We start from the raw sequence: 20,000 nt of genomic DNA on the forward strand, positions 1-20,000 counted from the left end.
GACAGACAAACACCATCAACACACTTTCAATTATTAGTTTTATATTTCTGAGCGTTTGTAAGGATTGATGTTGGTTCTTAGTGCTACTGACTCTGTAGGTTAATGTCTATGAAAAACTGTTGTAGTATATTAGTATTTACTAGTATTCTAAATCAACTTGTACGACTGGTAACACAAAATTGTCTACAGTAGATGATTTAGGTTTACTAGTAAATTATACTGGTGCAAAATATTTACTAGTAAAACAATTGAGTTTACTAGTACTGAGAGTACACTTAAAACATGTCACTAGTAGTACTAGTATAATGATTCTAATCTACTAGTACTACTAGTAGACATGATGTAAAGGAAGTAGGAGGGATTAGAACCAAATCCTGCTCTCTGATTGGCTGGAATACTTTTGAACTCTAATGGAAAGCCTGAATGTGTTTTCCCCACCCCCTTATTAGCATATGATGCTAACTAGTGACACATTTTACTTCACTAGTAAAGTCTACATGTGCAGTAGTAAACCTAAGTAGAGATTAATAATGGTTAATAATATCACTGATATCATATTTATATTCAAACATCTTTACATAAAGGAAAAGTAAATTTAAAGTAAAGTGCATTTCATACAGAAGACAGTTCAATGTACAGTTTAAAAATCAATGAGAAAACGTAATTCAGCAGCAAAAATATATGAAAACAATAATATGATTATAAATCTCCCTCTCAGTCATAGACAGTAGAGAATTGATTTTAAAATGTTCACAGCACTGATAACCAGTACCAGCCAATGGGAACACCTCTCTATGTTATTAATAGATCCATAACTTTCTATTGGTTTGACTGAATCTTTCCGTTTGTTCTCCAAACGACGAGTCATGTGACTCTGTGACTCCTGTAGCCTCTTCATCTGCAGAATAAAGCTGCTCCGTTACTTTTGGTCCTTCACCCTCCCCCACGGCCTCCCCTGAGTGTGTTATTGATCAGACATGTCCACATTAGAGGAAGGGGAGATGCTTTTATGATAATCCACCCACTCTGGACGCCACTTGTAATGGCTGCATTAGATGCTCATCCCCTCGGCACCCGACACCTGGCCCCGGCTCTCTCTGGACGCACTGTTTGCATTACAACACTGTTTAATGGGCTCTTTAGAGGGGGCGGGGGGGGGGGGGGGTAGCAAACTTTTCAAGAGTTTCCAGTAGATGTGAACCCAGCGAGCAGCCACCAGGAAGTGATAGATAGTACGATGATAGTCCATTACCTCCCTGAGTCCCACTCATGTGTTTCTGACCAAAGCCAGACAATCAATACGTCTCAGAATCTACGACGAGTGTTTCTGATAAAACCCATTCAGCACAGACGCAGCTGGTTCTAAAGCAGTGGTTCACAAACTTTCCACAGTCTCGTACGCCGTCAGACATTTAACCCTACCCCTACCCCTGAATACTTAAAAATATTATCATTTCATGTCTTATAAAACATAGTCCTACAGTGAAATGTGTTTCTGAATTTTACCTTTTCTGTTGAGAAATAATAAATAATCACAAAAATGAAAAAATAAAAATCTGTAGTAAAATGTCTTCTTCAGAATTATCACTCAATGTATTTCATTAATTAGCCTATTAGCATTTTCAGGGAGAAACATCTCTTTTGTTTTGAAAAAAAATAAATCTACCAAACATTAGTTGATTGAAAATATACCATTAATGCAACATATTGATCAGCCTGAAACTGTGAAATACAACTTTAATGACAACTCTAAAGTCTTTCTCAATGTAAACTTTTGTTCTATATTTGGTTTTCATGTTTGTCAAAGTGGAAAAATCCACTTTCACACAAGTAAGTGTTGGCAGAGGGCATCAAGCAACGTTTGGCTAGCGCTAAGCAGTGTGTTTTTATTTCTGTCACCACTAGAGGGCAGTATTACAGACGCCAATGTGTAAGTTGTGGCAATGCATGAAGGCTCCTGACTCTATTAATATTCCACTTTCTAATGTTGTCACACTGTTTTTATTTCTTTTCTTCATGTACTCGTCTTTGGGAACCCAGGATCTAAAGTATTCCCATGACAGCCCAGTGATTGGGGGCGGTGCCACCACTATGATCTACTGAGGGCCACTCAGAGCGGGTGGGGGTAGGGGGGAGACACCTGGACACCATCAGTCTCAGCAAAGGTAAACATCTCTGACATTCCTCCTGGCACGCTGGCCCGCAGGTGTCAGAGGTCATGATGACAAACGAGTGACCCAGAAGCCCTGAAAGGCCAAGAGAAGAACCTCTGGAATCTCTCAGAGAACAGACACACTCAGTGAAAAGTGGACGTGGAGGTCTAAGGCCATCCAGCAAGACCCAACCTGTGGCCCTTTACAGAGGAAAGTCCCTCAAACACTGACACAGATGGGTTTCCATCTCCAGCTGTCAATAAAAAAGACTTTTTATTACTTTTAGAGGAACATCAAGGAACCAAAGATCAACACAAATGTAAGAGATGTTAAAGCAGGAGGTCAAAGGTTCTAGAACATTACTCCATCCAGAGGTAAGACCAGGTCAAACAGAACAAAAGCAAAGTTTTACGTTGTAAATTATTTCATTCTGAAATAAATGTCATCAGGAGATTAGTTGTGCATCTTTGGATGGCAGGGAAACATTAAGACTTTTAACTGGAGGGCTGCAGGTTCAAATCCCCTGTGGGACCATGAGAAAGTCCTTAAAACTAAACAACTTCCAGGATTCTTTGAATAAGTCTGATTTAGTGGTGGAATGAGTCTGAATGGATGGAGAACAGATGATCATTTCATCTGCTTGGTTTGAGTTCAGAGAACAACTTCTGATGCATAACCTGTAACCTGTTATTGTACCCAGTTACTGTAACTAGTTACTGTAACTAGTTACAGTAACCAGTTACTGTAACCAGTTACTGTAACTAGTTACAGTACAAATGAGGATGACTATCAGACCAAAGGGATCCAAAATTGTGAAAATGAAAACATTTATCATTGACTTAAAGGAGACATATCATAGTTATAAATCCTTCCTTTTTACATATAAATCATACAGTTGTGGTCTATATAAAGCAGAACTGCAATGCTTGGGTCTGAATTCCTCATTATTATAGCTCCACCCCTTTTCTACCCTTTTCTGATGTGCTTCTGAGAACAACTCGTTTTGGTGCTGTCTCTTTAAATGCAAATGAGACACTCCATACCCCGCCCCCTCTTCAGGTGACACTTGGTTCAACTCCACCCTGCTCAGCCATTTTTGTAGTTTGATAGAAGAGATACGGCTATGTAGCGGAGCATAAACTTTTTATTCACACGTTATTTACAAAATGTCAACAACGTTAGACTTGTCCATCCAGCCTTACATGTTCCAGCCAGAGTCTGACCCAGTGAAGCGAGATGAAAATGAAGATGATGAACCTGCAGAACCCTAACAAGTGAGCTAACACAAGCACCGAGCTAACGCTAGCGCCAAGCTAACATCACGAAATGCATTTTAATACAGTCTTTTCAAAGACAAAAACGTCAAAATGAAATGACTAATGAAAACTTTAGACTTAAATTAAATCACGTAGGCCATATCATCAAGGATCTAAAACGAGCACACAGCGCTAACATATGAAGACGGTGCTAATGCTAATGCTAACAAAACAATGACAGGGACGTCTTATCATCACACTTTTTAGCGTTATTTACAGCTTACCGAAGTGCTCTGTTCATCGTCTCCAAAGATAGAAGGAATTGAACCCTCAATCAGACAAAGTCTTTCTGTAAATCCTTCTTTATACTGGTGGAGGTTGATGAAGCAGTCATCATTGAAGTGCTTCACACACACAAAAATGACCTTATCCACAGATGTGGTACATTTCTATAAAAAATAAAACTCAACCAGACACTTTGAAAAGGTTCTGATGCTGGGAGACGGTGTAATGAAGCGTGTGGGTTACTACATCCAACAACCCAACATTTTGACTTATCCTCTCGTAACTTCTGCATCCTGGAGCTTGGACTACAAAATAAAAGCCAGAAATAAAAATGGCGGATTTGGAAGTGTTGGACCTGGAGTTGATGAACTAATGTGGCAGTTCTGCTGCAAATACAATGATGTATTAGTTCAAAAAACATAATAGAGAATAGAAAAATCTAAACAGATTGAAAAATATGAGTAAAACAGAATATAAAGATATCTATGGAGCACCTGAAGAGACTAATTTGAACTTTTCTGTACTTCTAAACACGCTAAATATACATCAAAATGCATTTAAGGGATAAAAAAGTGGATTTAACATGATATGTCCCTTTAATTTAATAATACATGAAGTTAAATAAAATAACTAAAGCAGGTATTTTAAAAAGCTTAAAGAGTCTTTGCAGTGAATCAGATATAGATATATACATATAGATATGTTCATATAAACTAAGAATTCAATTAATTAATAACACGTTTATTTACTATTCCTGTTTTTTTTAATATATTTCAGTAAACGTTAAAAAAGAATTTTATAAATCAATACAAAGTTTTCTTTGTCTTTCTGTGTGAGATGTTTTTATTTCTGGTTCTGGTGAAGCTTTAATCAGAAGATGTTTGTAGCTGTGACACATGAGGACCTTTAGGAGGTGTGACACAGTGAGAGCTCAGTGTGTGCGTGTCTTCATAGTGTTTAGGTGTGATTAGCTTTAGCAGCATGTCTGAGCTAGCTGTGTCTGTCCTCATGACCTTTGACCCTGTAGTTTACCACCATCACACTTTACACTGCTCCTCTGGACCAAACACACACAGACACACACACACACACACACACACACTGACACACACACACACACACACACACACACACACTGACACACACACACACACACACACACGCACGCATGCACACATACACAGACGACACACACACACACTGACACACACACACTGACACACACACACACACACTGACACACACACTCACACGCACACACGCACACACACACACACACACACACTGACACACACACACACACACACACACACAGACACACACACACACACACACACTGACACACACACACTGACACACACACACACACACTGACACACACACTCACACGCACACACGCACACACACACACACACACTGACACACACACACACACACACACACACACACACTGACACACACACACACACACACACACACACTGACACACACACACACTACACACACACACACACACACACACACACTGACACACACACACACACACACACACACACACACACACACACACACACTGACACACACACACACACACACACACACACACACACACACACACACACACACACACACACACACACACACACACTGACACACACACACACACACACACACACACACACACACACACTGACACACACACACACACACACACACTGACACACACACACACACACACACACACACACACACTGACACACACACACACACACACACTGACACACACACACACACACAGACACACACACACACAGAGGGTGTGTGTACAGGACTGTTTGTGGGTATAGGGGGTACAGGTAATTACCCAGGGTGCCACACTGGTCACTCAGAAAACATATAAATTAGACTCGTGTGTCTTTTTAATTTAAAGAGGATAAAATGTGTCCCTGATTTACACACAGGAGAGAATAATGGGGAGGGGCCCAGAGAGGCCCCTAATACAGTTATAATGCACCATCACACATATATTTTATTGACAATGTATTTAGTAACATTACGTTTATTTGTTTTGGAAACAAATGAAATCAAATAATAGTATTTTCAGTGTTTCTCCTACAAATGAATGAAAAACATTGTTAAAAATAAATAAAACAGAATGTATCCCAGGTTTTACAGCCAGCTTTGTTTTCATGAGCAGTGCTGTTTACACCTGACCTGACCTAGTGCTGTGTGCACAGAGGGGGCGGAGTCTCTCAAGGCTTAAACTTATCAAAACCTATTTCATTGTATTGTCTTGTACAATGACAAAGCTTCTATATCTATATTTATTAAATTATTATCTACTATGGAAAAATAACTTCTCCATGAACTTGCTCCTGAAACAGAGAACAATTACTCCTCACTACAAGTCATTAAAATGAAATATGGGGTCAGTCCCAGAAACGGGCCTGTGTGCGTATATTGAGTCGACTCACAGTGAAACCTGTGATTTCATCATATTTCATCCCAGAGTTTTACTAAATACACAACAGTTTCTCATAATTCTCATTAATGTCTTTCTCGTTAAACTTCCCTGAAATTAACACCAAACACATTTGAAATGTGAATAATGATAATATATTTATATTGATCTCCATTGACTGGATTTCAGTGAAGGTGTAATTATTAGTGTGGGTGTGGGTGTGGGTGTGGGTGTGGGTGTGGACCAACAGGGATGTGGAGGCACTGTGAGCAGGGGGAGGGGGGAGGGAGAGGGTGGGGGGTGGAATTGAAAAAGCATGTGTAGATGAACGTGTGTGTGAGACAAAGTCAGACACTTCCAGATGCTCCGACCACTGAGGGTGAGGGGCCCAGCAGAGCCACCCTCCCAGGGGACGTGACTCACCTGGAAGGAGGGCCAAGCGCTGCCAGATGTGGAGGAAGCGGCCGGGGTCCCTGACGGCTAACGCTGCTAACACCGCTAACACTGGTGTGATTGTGCTGCAGCATATGCTTCCAGTCAGGGGTGAAAAATGCAGGAGGCAGCACATGCCAGGAGTCCATCATGCATGGGCCAGCAGTCAGCCTGCAGCCCTGTGTGTGTGTGTGTGTGTGTGTGTGTGTGTGTGTGTGTGTGTGTGTGTGTGTGTGTGTGTGTGTGTGTGTGTGTGTGTGTGTGTGTGTGTGTGTGTGTGTGGGATCAGACAGGCACAGCACATCCTCCCAGTCCTACAGACATGACACTACCAGCAAGTCAAGGCTGGTTAAACTGGGAGGAAACTAGAAAAGACCCAGACCAGACACTCAATCCTAGAGACACACACACACACACACACACACACACACACACACATAAAAGTCTGAGGGCCTGTGCAGGAATGTGCGTTGCACAATGAGCTCATTGTGCGTTGATGTGTGATGCTTGTGTTGCTTGTGGCAGTCACACCTGTTCCACCTCTGCCAAAGAAACATCAATCAGCATCAGAGCACACACACACACACACACACACACACACACACACACACACACACACACACACACACCAAAATAGAAAACTCAATATATCTTAAATCTCGATATATCGCACAGCTCTACTTGCAACTCAAATTATCAACCAGACGTCCTTAAATCTACCTGTGTGTGCGATTGTTGTGGTGCCAAATGTAAAAACCAACACATTTTGAATATTTCGCTCATTTTTCTTTCATTTGAGACAGAAATTCATGTAAAGCATGTTTTATATCATTCACTGTTACCAATTGCTGTAGTTTCTACAGTAAGAATATACAGTAACTTCTTGTTTTTGTGTTTTACGAAGTTTAACTGTGTACTGCAGTGCATCATGGGTAAAAAAAACAATTACAGTAATTAGTATACATTTTCTACAGAGATAAATTGTAAAACTACAGGTAATCTGTGTTCTGTATTATATCTATGATTTATATTTAACTTTTACATTTAGATTTATTTTCCATGTGTAGCTATTTTAACAATAATACAGAACATGCTGTTTTACATGAACTTATGTCTCAAATGAAAGATGAATGAGCTCAGATTTAAAAATATATGGACTATGAAACAGTGACAGATTTTTTACATTCTAAACCCCACAACCATGTGACATCACTTCCTGTAGCCTGCTTATTAACACCAGTGATCCACTGGGTCCTAGTGCCTGAGGAGAGCTTCCTGTGTGAGATAAAACAAACTAAAGTGATGTTTCAACAGAAACCACTAAAGCTGAGAACTTTCCATCAATACATTTATGAGACATGTTCACAGCCCTTTAATATGTTCCATTTATGAGGAAATTAACATCATTAATCTGATTAAAAATATCAATATGGTTTCACCATCAAAACATCCAAACACTGAGTTCCCACGCTGTGCTCAGTCTGGTGGTCCTCCTGTTTAACGTCAGTCACACATTACGTAGCGTTCACCACTTCTTCACATTATCATATTATTAGGGCTGGGACTTTATTGCATTAATTCTGATGATTAATTACAGAAAATTAACACTATAAAAATAACGCAGTTAATTATTTTTTTCCCGCTCCAAACAACGCGGGAACTTTTCTCATTTTATGATTTGTTGGTATATCTACGTGATAAAGTACCATCTCTAATTATTACACTTTATTATTCAGAGGAATTTAAAGCCTTCCATTATTCTGCTGTAGTTTCTAAAGTTTATATTTGTTTAATGTGTGGTGAACACATGAATTTGACTGATATCATTTACACAAAAAGGAAGAAAACTTAGTTTATTAATCCTAATATGACTTTATTAACCAGAATTACATCATAGGAGAGACAAAAGAAAGACCTTAGAAACTTTTAACACAGCATCAGTGCATGTTGTTAAAGAGCAGGTTGAGGACCATGTGAGGACCACGGTAAGACAATAGGTAACCCCCCCCCCTCCACACACACACACACACACACACACACACACACACATAGCTCCTCCCTCCTCTCTCTGGTAGTTTTATGGTATGTGTTCCACTCCATCCTCCTCCTCCCTGTTCCTCTTCACCCCATCACTTCCTCCCACACACAGCTTCTACTGAGCTGACGTGTGATTGGCTGCCATGAAACACTGAGGAAACCCCAGAATATTAAACATGTGCTTGTGTTTGTTCTGCTTTTATTCACTTTATATCACTGAGGATCAAGTAGATGTAGACACTGATAACTGTTGGAGCATCAGCACTCACTGTGTGTGTGTGTGTGTGTTAGCCACACACACTGAGAGGAGAGGACCCACAACTGCAGCAGCCTGGTGTAGAGAGCATTAGAAGACACACACACACACACACACACACACACACCAATCCACTCTGTCCTCTTTGTCCTACTTTGTTGTTTATTATTTATTGACATCTTTAACTTTTCCTGGTTTCTTAGATCAATTAAAAGCAGCACAAGTTGTTGTTTTTAGTGATAAATCTTTTTGATTATCTATAAATCTACTAAATAATCTATAAATCTATTAAATAATCTATAAATCTATTAAATAATCTATAAATCTATTAAATAATCTATAAATCTATTAAATAATCTATAAATCTACTAAATAATCTATAAATCTATTAAATAATCTATAAATCAGGCTGAATGTTTGACTCCAATAGAAAACAATGGGATGTTTACAGGCAGTGGGGCCGTGTGACATCATCAATCACATGATTTCAAGATGGAGGAACACAGGCTCTAAAACAGTGATTCTCAAGTGGTGGGTCAGGACCCAAAAGTGGGTGGCGGACCACTACTGGGTGGGTCAAAGATATGTCTCTCATGTTGAACTTTGTCTTTTAGTTTAAAATAAACTTTTCTTTTGATAGGCATGCTGTGAAATGCATGTTGCACAGGGAAATATATTTTATATTTAATGATCGTGGCAAAATATGGGTCCCAGGGTGAGACCAGTTGAGAACCATTGCTCTAAAACACTGAAGTAGTCTCATTTTAAAAGGAAATGAAATGAATATAGTGCATTATCAGTGTTGAGTGGTAACACGACGCTACTTTTGACAGTAACTAGTACTCTTACAAATGTTTTTTAAAGAAATAAACTACTACTAGCTGCAGTATACTTCTGTTTACAGTGGCGCTACATTTTTGTGGGATGCCGTGCCAACCATCGTTAAAACCGAAGAAGAAGCGTTGTGGGCGTGTCTCTTTTTACTCAATTGTGCACTAATCATGGTGAGGTTATGTGAGCCTCTCAAAGTGGAAATACACTCATCATTTTACCAACCTGTCTCCAAAAGATACATGCCTCGGTGAAGCTAAGCTAACGCTACGTTAGTGTTTGAGTCAGATTGTTGTTCAGTTCTGTTAATGTAAATGATTATAAACTGTAGGGTTGGATACAATAATATTTCATTTATCAGAGGATTTTATACAAAGTAATGTTAACACAGGAGCAGTAGTGGTAGGAGGGATTCAAACCTCTGACCCTCTGATTATAAACAGCTTCATTAACCACTATTCCTCCACCACACAGTTGATTAACAGTGAATTATTATATTATTACAGCTCTGATATGAAGCTGTACAGACATTAATGACCCAAAAATAATACATTCTTTAATTCTAAGGAACTCAAAAGTTACTTTTTTTTCAGTTTCCATTATTTTTTGGTGTAAATAAATAAAATAATAACTGAGTTACTTTGTGAATGAACTGGTAACTAGTTGTGTTTTTCAGTAACTAGCACAACACTGGTTATAATAGACAGAGACACTCGGACCATCACAGACTTAAAGTCTGCACCATGAACCTGCGATAGCTCCGCCCCTCTGCTGAATGAACTGAACAGCTTTGAGGCACAGAAAACCCCACCCCCTCCTGGTGACCTGGTGATAATACTGGAGAGATCGCTCAGCAAGATCAATGGACATAAAGCTTTGGGTCCTGACGGCATACGTGTATTAAGATACTGTGTGTGTGGGGGGGGTCACAGATGTCTTCACTGAGTTGTCCCCCATGTGCCTCAAAGCCACCCCCATCATCCCCATCCACAGAAAGTCATCTCCCTCATGCTTCATTGACTACCGTCTGGTTGCACTCGTTATGCAACACATCAGCCCCCCCCCCCCTCCAGACCCTTATCAGTTTTCTTATCATCCTAAATGTTCTCCACTCAGCCCTCATACATCTGCAGACTAAGGACTCTTATTATAACTGGCTCCTGGACTTCCTGACAGGGAGACCACAGGCAGTACTGGTCAGCAGCAACACATCCAGCACCGTCATCCTGAACACAGGGACCCCCCAAGGATGTGTGCTGAGCCCCCTCCTCTTTACCATGACCAACAACTGCTCACCACTGCACAGTTCCAACCTCCTCACCTGGCTGGGTGGGGGAGGGACTACAATCTCCTTCTGAATGTGGAGAAGACCAAGGAGATTGTTGTGGACTTCAGGAGCATCCTCCTCTGGAGGTCCTGGACCACCACCACCACCACCACCACCACCACCACCACCTCACTAGCCAAGAAGGCTCAACAGCACCTGTGTGTGTGTGTGTGTGTGTGTGTGTGTGTGTGTGTGTGTGTGTGTGTGTGTGTGGAGGTGGACACACATCTACATGTTTCAGACCCAGTGCATCTCTCATGTGTGATTATAGATGTGTGTGCTCTAGAGTGGCATGCTGTATCTATACTGTGTTTCCTCTAGAGTAGAGATGAGCAGAGCTCGGTGTGATGGAGGAGGAGGAGGAGGAGGAGGAGGGGCTCTGCCCCGTGGCCACATGGGGGGGTGGGGAATCAATAGTTAGACCTATGATGGCATAGCTAATCAGCTCTACATTAATCTTTCAGTTGCTGAGAACTCACAGCACATCTAGTTGTACTCAGAGTATTCTTTACTTTCTGTTTCACATTTACACTAAGATAAAAACAAGGATGATTTGTTCTATTTAAAATAAGCAGTGACTAATAAAACATATGTGTGTGTGTGTACTGTAGCTAACAGCAACAAAAACAATAAGAGTTCCTTTTCCACATGTAGAATCATTACATCATACTGTATATGCAGTAGTTATATGAGGCCATTATTGGTCTGTGTCTGTGTCATCAAACCGGGACATTCTATTGGCTGTCACTGTGCACATGACTTTTGGAACACTTTGGTGAATATGATCTGTAACTTTTTAATCTCATGTAATTCCAAATGACAGACATTCCAATTGGAGACAAACTTCATAATACACTTTTATATGTGTAGTTATATAACGTATATGTCATATAAGTTATATAACTACATCATGTAACTTATTAATAAAACAGGCATTTAAAACACATGTTGCTTGCCAACCAAAACACCTTCAAAAACACAGAAGAAGAAGAAGCTACTGCTAAAAAACAGGATAAATGAACACTCGCTACATGCACCAATACACCTTGATTTGTTTTAAAGAGATCAATACATCTGATCAGTTCCGAGGCGTCTCTATGGATACTAGATGATGACAGATTCCATCAAAGACAGAACAGACAAACAAAACAAACGAAGTGGTTACTTTGTTTTCTTCATTTCAAATCAAAACAGAAAAATAAGACAAGCAGCAGTTTTTTGTGGTGTAATGAATCGACTGGTGCTCCTCTTTTATTGTGATCAACTTCTGTATGTTTTGACGGCTGAACGTGAGCATCTTGTGACAAAAACATCCACAGAATGAAAAAAGAACTTAAAAACTGCTGAAATAAATCTTAAACAATCCTATTGTGTGTGTGAAAACCTGGTCCAGGACCTGGAGAGGGACACAAGGTGCAGCGTAGTGGTCCTGAAGTTCTGGCTTTAATTTTCATAAATATCTCACAAGGACAACATTTCGCTGTTAAGATTTTGAATTTTAAAACAGAAAAAACACTGCTGATCTGGGTAATGTATGTGACATAAGTTATTAAAAAAAAGAGAAAGTGAAGTTTGCCTCTGTCTGTCACTGGTTACCAGCGACAACTGCTGGTTTCTAGTGGTATTACATGAGATACAAGTATTAAAAAGTTACAGATCATATTCACCAAAGTGTTCCAAAAGTCATGTGCACAGAGACAGCCAATAGAATGTCCCGGTTTGATGACACACACATACAGATGTTAATACAGACACAGACCAATGTACTGACACACAGACAACTTTGTTTACAAACCCTAATTCTACACACACACACACATCAAAGTACAGACACACAGATTGTATTACGCACACACTAATCGTTAGCTAGCCTAATGTTCCATGTTAGCTGTGCTGTATGAGCAACATTAGCAGCTAATGCTAGCTTAACATGAATGAAAGTCGTTTAGCGGTAACGGAGTGGACGACATGCTTAGTCACAGCCAGGGTTGTAGCCGTTTATGATTGTTATCATATAATTGGTAATTAATTACAATTTTAATTGAAAAAAATATTTTGCTGTTGTAATTATAATTAAATTGTAATTGAGTTCTGATAATTGACTTTGTAATTGTACTTGACATGAAAATTCTATAAAAACTGTCAGTGAAAGTGTAAATAAACACAAACCTGGTGATGTTACAATTCTATGTCTGACACAAATATAGTTAATAATTATTAAAATATGTTTCAAACCAACCTCTCACTTTTCTTCAGGATCATTTTACCATGAAAAAAAAAAAAGATATTTAAGTGTATAGTGACACAAACAAGTTTCAGACACCCACAATAAAAAATATTAATATCAATATATTCATTGATTATGAAGCCTAACATGGTAACCAATAAATAAGAAACTAATTAGATGATAGATAATATTTTTAGTGTATTTTACAGCTGATTTAAGACATGGGTCAAACTGAGCCGTTAGCATTAGAGATGCTGTTACGACCACAAAAAGGTAGATCATAACTCAACAAAACAAACACAACTGAACGATCACAACAATGAAATAACGAAAACAAGCTTCTTATTTACACTTAGCACTTTTAAATGAATGTGTATAAACAGGAAGTTACCTACGTGTTGCATATGTAGGGTACCCAATGTGTCCTGTGCCTCCAGTGTCAGGACAGAGACAGTCCTTTATAAAGACTCCAGAGATGATTGGTGGAGAACCAATCAGCAGCTTCTGATCACGTGACTCCAATCACTCGTTAGTCACTGACAGACATGAGAGAAAACAGAAGAAACCTACAGGCCTGTCAGGCCCAGCCCACACGTAACACATGCTAACACAAAGCTAACACATGCTAACACAAAGCTAACACATGCTAACACAAAGCTAACACATGTTAATACAAAGCTAACACATGCTAACACATGCTAACACAAAGCTAACACATGCTAATACAAAGCTAACACATGCTAGTGTAACAGAGTTAAAAATGTATAATTCCACTTGCCATCAATATGCACACATTGCATTGAATCAAGTTTATCCCAGCGTCATTGAATGCCTCACCCCTGTGAACGTGGGACGTGCACCCGGAAGACAGCTGTAGTTCTGACCACGCCCTCTTCTGGTGAGTAGCACAGGCCTTGAGCTCCGGTTTTATTTTTATTAATTACTTTAAACTTATAATTAATGGGTGATTTTTGTTGATTTTTATATTTTCAGTGTAAGATATGTGTGTGTGTATGCAGAAGCAAGGACTGACTGTTTTAATTTGTTGCCAGGTACGTTTTGTTCATTTTATGTACAAGTTCATGATAATAGCGGTAATTCTGACCATGCTGTCTTCTGTGTAAGATATGTGTGTGTGTGTGTGTGCAGAAGCAAGGACCGACTGTTTTAATTTTATGCCAGGATTTCGCCAATAAAAACTGTGTTGGCCAAAAGTGACGTGGTTTTAATTAAGAACTTAACACAACGCATTGAGAAGAGTACAGACCGCTACACTAACACAAAGCTAGCACATGCTAACATATGCTAACACATGCTAACACATGCTAACACAAAGCTAACACATGCTAACACAAAGCTAGCACATGCTAACATATGCTAACACATGCTAACACATGCTAACACAAAGCTAACACATGCTAACACAAAGCTAGCACATGCTAACACATGCTAACACAAAGCTAACACATGCTAACATAAAGCTAACACATGCTAACACAAAGCTAGCACATGCTAATACATGCTAACACAAAGCTAACACATGCTAACACAAGACAAAGGTTACATTTAATAGCAGTTATTTATTAAGGGCTCAGTAATTCAGAATAATTGTAAATGAACTTTATTAATTGAGAGCATAATTGAAATTGACTTTCAGGTGAAAGTTAGAAATGTAATTTGAACTGTAATTGGAAAAAATGCCAGTCATCATAATCATAATTGAGTTGTAATTGAACACTGATCATTGAAGATGTAATTGTAATTTTAAAATGTAATTGATCCCAACTCTGTCCCAGCCGTCACACACTGAGCTACAACTCAATGGTTCCTGTTCTATAATGTCCTTCAGGATTTTTAATCAATCACACCAAAGTTGTTGTTCTGGGGTTTCCATGGATACAGTTGATGGAAATAAAAAGGAAAAGTGCTGAAAATCATCAATGGAATCTGCGTTACAAAAACAACTATGTGAACTAGAAAGTCAGGATTTTTCTTTTTTGTCTGTACATGATGTCAAAGGTCAACAATACAATAAGTTTATTCTTTTATAGACAGAAATGTATGTTTTATTATTGTAATTAAATACATGAATTTATTTTATTACATAATTGTGACCATCACCAGCCCTCCCTAAGGAAGTGTAAGAAACACTTTATTAAAGGGAGGATGTAAAAAGGGAGAGCAGTGTTACACCTGGGTGAGGGAGGGGGACAGGGAAGAGGGAGTCAGGGTAGAAAATGAAAGAGTGGGGAAGAGTTGATTATTGTAAAGTGAGATGTGTAGTTGTAGTTGTGTATATTGTGTTTATTATGTTGTGTAATCAAACCAGTCAGGTGACCAGTGTGAAGCTTAGGTGTAATGGTGGTGGGTGTGGTCAGAGGGAAGGAGTGAGTGGTAAAACCTAAAACAGGTATTTAGGATCAACGTGTCTAAAGTTAAGCCCAGTTTTATCTACAGTCTAAGACATGTCAGTGTATCATAGACCAGTGTATGTGTAAGAACCTCTACTGTAAACCCAAACACTGCCCCTGACCCACAGATGCAGCCAGATCAGCAGAAAGAGTGGGGGCCAGGGAGCCCCAGACAACCCCCCATGGCCAAGCAGCCCCCCAGATGCCCCTAAGTCCCCAAGCCGAGAGGCAACCACCGCCCCCCACACACACACCCCCGAGAAAGCCCCAAGGAGCCGAGGGCGCAGCACATCCCGCCACCGACCCATAACCCCCCCCCAACCCCAAGAACCCTCGCTTTTGTTTTCATTTATTTTATTTTTTTATTTTTGTTCATTCAAAATAAATAAATAAATAAATAAATAAATAGTCTCTCAGGAGCAGATCCAGATAATTAATGCATAGATTGATAACGTGATGTTTGAGGTGTAATACTGATTTATATTTTATAATCATTAAACATTGTTACATTAACGATGTCAGTGAATGATAATGAGTTCTGTTCATGTTTAAGCAGCTTTGATTGTTTTACCAGCAGTTATTCATTATTATGTGATAAGTGTGACTCATAAACTAATAGATTAAATATCTGAAGCCTGTTTACACCTCTAATTAAATAAAAACCAACACGACAAGTCATAATTATGAGTTATTAAAGTGTGAATGGCTTATCTCGTAATTATGACTTTTCCTCATTATCGTGACTTTTTACCTCACAAGTATGGCTTTACTATCCTATAATTATGACTTTTTTCTAATAATAATTACTTTCTCATTATAATGACTTCTTATCTCAATTATAATTTTTATCACATAATTCAATCAATCAATCAATCAATCTTTATTTGTATAGCGCCAAATCATAACCAATGGTATCTCAAGACACTTTACAGTAGAGCAGTCTTAAGGACGGACTCTTCATTTTATGGATACACACATATGCATATATACGTATATACACATACATATGTATCCCACACCCAACATGAATTCATCATGGCGGCAAGGAAAACCTTCTGTTAAGCAGCAGGAACCTTGTGTGGATCCCATTCCTATGATGAACAGCCATCCACGTTATGCTGTGTTGGGTGTGTGCAGAGGAAAGGGTGGAGACAGAGTTGTTGAGACTCTGTAACTCCACACTGAGGATCCCACGGACCTGCAAGACAAAAGCCAGAAGGAGAACAGGAGCAAACACACAAGGGAAGAAGCAGACATAGAGGGAGTGTTAGAGAGAGGAATGGGACCCTCTCCGGTCCCTCTCTAACCTAAATGACCTCTCTCTTAACGCCCTCTCCAACCTCTCTCCAACCGAGCATGCCAGACCCCCCCGGCAGTCTATGCCTATTGCATCTTAACTATGAGCTATGAGCTGGTTCCTAACTAAAAGCTTTACCAAAGAGGAATGTTTTGAGCCTAACCTTAAAGGTAGAGAGGGTGTCTGCCCCCCGAACCGTGGTTGGTAGATGGTTCCAGAGAAGTGGGGCCTGATAACTGAAAGCTCTTCCTCCTATACTACTTTTAGAGACAAATGGAACAACGAGTAGTCCAGCATTTTGAGAGCGTAGTGTTCTGGGGGGATTGTATGGCACTACAAGCTCCTTGAGATAGACTGGTGCCTGTCCATTTAGGGCTTTATAAGTGAGAAGAAGAATCTTGAATTCTATTCTATATTTTATGGGAAGCCAATGCAGAGAGGCTAATACAGGAGTAATGTGATCTCTTCTCCTAGTTTTAGTCAGTACACGTGCTGCAGCATTTTGAACCAGCTGAAGTGTCTTAAGCGACTTGCTCGGGCAGCCTGCTAAAAGAGAATTACAATAATCCAGTCTAGAGGTAACAAAAGCATGGACTAGTTTTTCGGCGTCGCCCTGAGACAGGATAGATCTGATTTTAGCAATGTTACGGAGATGAAAGAAGGCAGTTCTTGAAGTTTGTTTTATGTGAGAGTTGAAGGATAAGTCCTGATCAAATAGAACCCCAAGGTTTCTAACAGTTGTGCTTCGTGCCAGAGTAATGCCATCTAGGGCAGTTAGGCTAGCATAGGTTTCTCTAAGGTGTCGTGGGCCCAGTACAATGACCTCAGTCTTGTCTGAGTTGAGAAGAAGAAAATTTTGGTCCATCCAGGCCCTAATGTCCTTTAGACAGGCCTCAAGTTTAGATAGCTGATTTGTCTCACCTGGCTTCATTGATACATACAGTTGGGTATCATCAGCATAGCAGTGGAAGTTAACAGAGTATTTTCTCATAACATTACCAAGGGGGATCATATAGATACAGAAGAGGATTGGACCTAGCACAGAGCCCTGAGGAACCCCGTAGCTTACTTTAGTGTACACAGAAGACTTATTATTCACGTGTACAAACTGGTACCTATCAGATAGGTAGGACTTAAACCAGTTTAGGGCAGTCCCTGTGATTCCAAGTAATTCCTCTAATCTCTCTAGTAGAATATAGTGATCTATAGTGTCAAAAGCTGCACTAAGATCTAATAAAACCAGCACTGAGAGTCGTCCTTCATCTGAAGCCCAGAGTAGATCATTAGTTACTTTAACTAAAGCAGTCTCTGTGCTGTGTTGAGCTCTAAAACCTGACTGGAAGTCCTCGAACAGGCTGTTGTTTTGAAGAAATTCACAGAGCTGAGCCGCCACAACTTTCTCAAGAATCTTTGAAATAAAAGGAAGATTAGATATAGGCCTGTAGTTTGCTAAAGTGCTGGAATCAAGAGTAGGTTTTTTGAGAAGGGGTTTGATTACAGCTACTTTAAAGGACTGTGGCACGTAGCCTATTGATAGGGATATATTTATTGTCTCCAACAAAGATGGGCAGACCAGGGGAACAACTTCTTTAAACAGCTTAGTTGGGATCGGATCTGAAAGGCAGGTCGATGGTTTGGAGGATGAAATAATAGAGTTAAGTTCCTGAAGTCCTATATGTGTGAAACAGTTTAGGTTAGGCCTATTTACATTTAATGGTACAGCAGGCCCAGGTGAAGGCAGGGAGTGGCTAATTTTATCTCTAATCTTGTAAATTTTATCGTTAAAAAATGTCATAAAGTCCTCACAGCTGAGGGCTAGAGGAATCATGGGCTCAATAGAGCTCTGACTTTGTGTTAGCCTGGCTACAGTGCTGAAAAGGTACCTCGGATTATTTTTATTTTCTTCAATTAGTGAGGAATAGTATGTAGATCGACTATGTCGTAAGGCTGTCATGTATTTACTATGGCTTTCTTGCCAAAGTATTCGTGACTCCTCTGTTTTATTGGAGCGCCACATTCTCTCTAATTTACGGGTTGTCTGTTTGAGTGTGTGAGTTTCAGAGCTAAACCACGGAGCTTTCCTCTGACGTTTAATAGTTTTTTCCCCTCAATGGGGCAATTGAGTCCAAGGTGGATTTTAGTAGACTAGCAGAGCTATCGACAAGCAGATCCAGTTGAGAGGGGTTATAATTAATATCATAGTTATTTATTGGATGGTGCACTGAGTTTAAGGCAGCAGGAATGGCCTCTTTAAATTTAGCCACAGCACTGTTGGATAGATTTCTACTTGTAACTATTTTATTGCACAGTGCGAGATCCTCTAGGATAATGTTAAAAGATATTAAAAAGTGATCTGATAGCAGAGGATTTTCAGGGTAGACTTTTAGTTCATTAATATCAAGGCCATATGTTAGAACAAGATCAAGAGTATGATTTAAACGATGAGTAGCTTCATTAATAGTTTGAAAAAAGCCAACTGAGTCTATTAGGGACATAAAGGCTGAGCTCAGGCTATCACTATCTTTGTCCACATGGATATTAAAATCTCCTACTATCAGTATTTTATCAGAACTGAGGACTAAGTTTGATATAAACTCAGAGAATTCTGATAGAAATTCAGAATAAGGGCCTGGAGGACGGTAAATTATCATAAATAAGACTGGCTGGCAGGTTTTTGATTTGGTATGAGATAAATTTAGAACCAGGCTTTCAAAGGAAGTGTAATTGGCCTTTGGTTTAGGATAGATTAGGAGAGAGGAATGATAAATAGCTGCTACACCACCTCCACGGCCTATGTCTCGTGGCATATGAGTATTTAAATGACTGGGAGGAGTGGCTTCATTTAAACTAACATATTCATCTTGATACAGCCATGTTTCAGTTAAACAGAATAAATCAAAGTTATTTTCTGAGATAAGGTCATTTACTAGTAGAGATTTGGATCTCAGTGATCTAATATTTAATAGAGCACATCTAATGCTTTTATGTTTTGGTGTTTCTAGATTTGAGATTTTAATTTTTTTCAGA

The sequence above is a fragment of the Gouania willdenowi genome, chromosome 3 (assembly GCF_900634775.1).
Source record: "Gouania willdenowi chromosome 3, fGouWil2.1, whole genome shotgun sequence".
In the NCBI taxonomy this organism is placed as follows: domain Eukaryota; kingdom Metazoa; phylum Chordata; class Actinopteri; order Blenniiformes; family Gobiesocidae; genus Gouania; species Gouania willdenowi.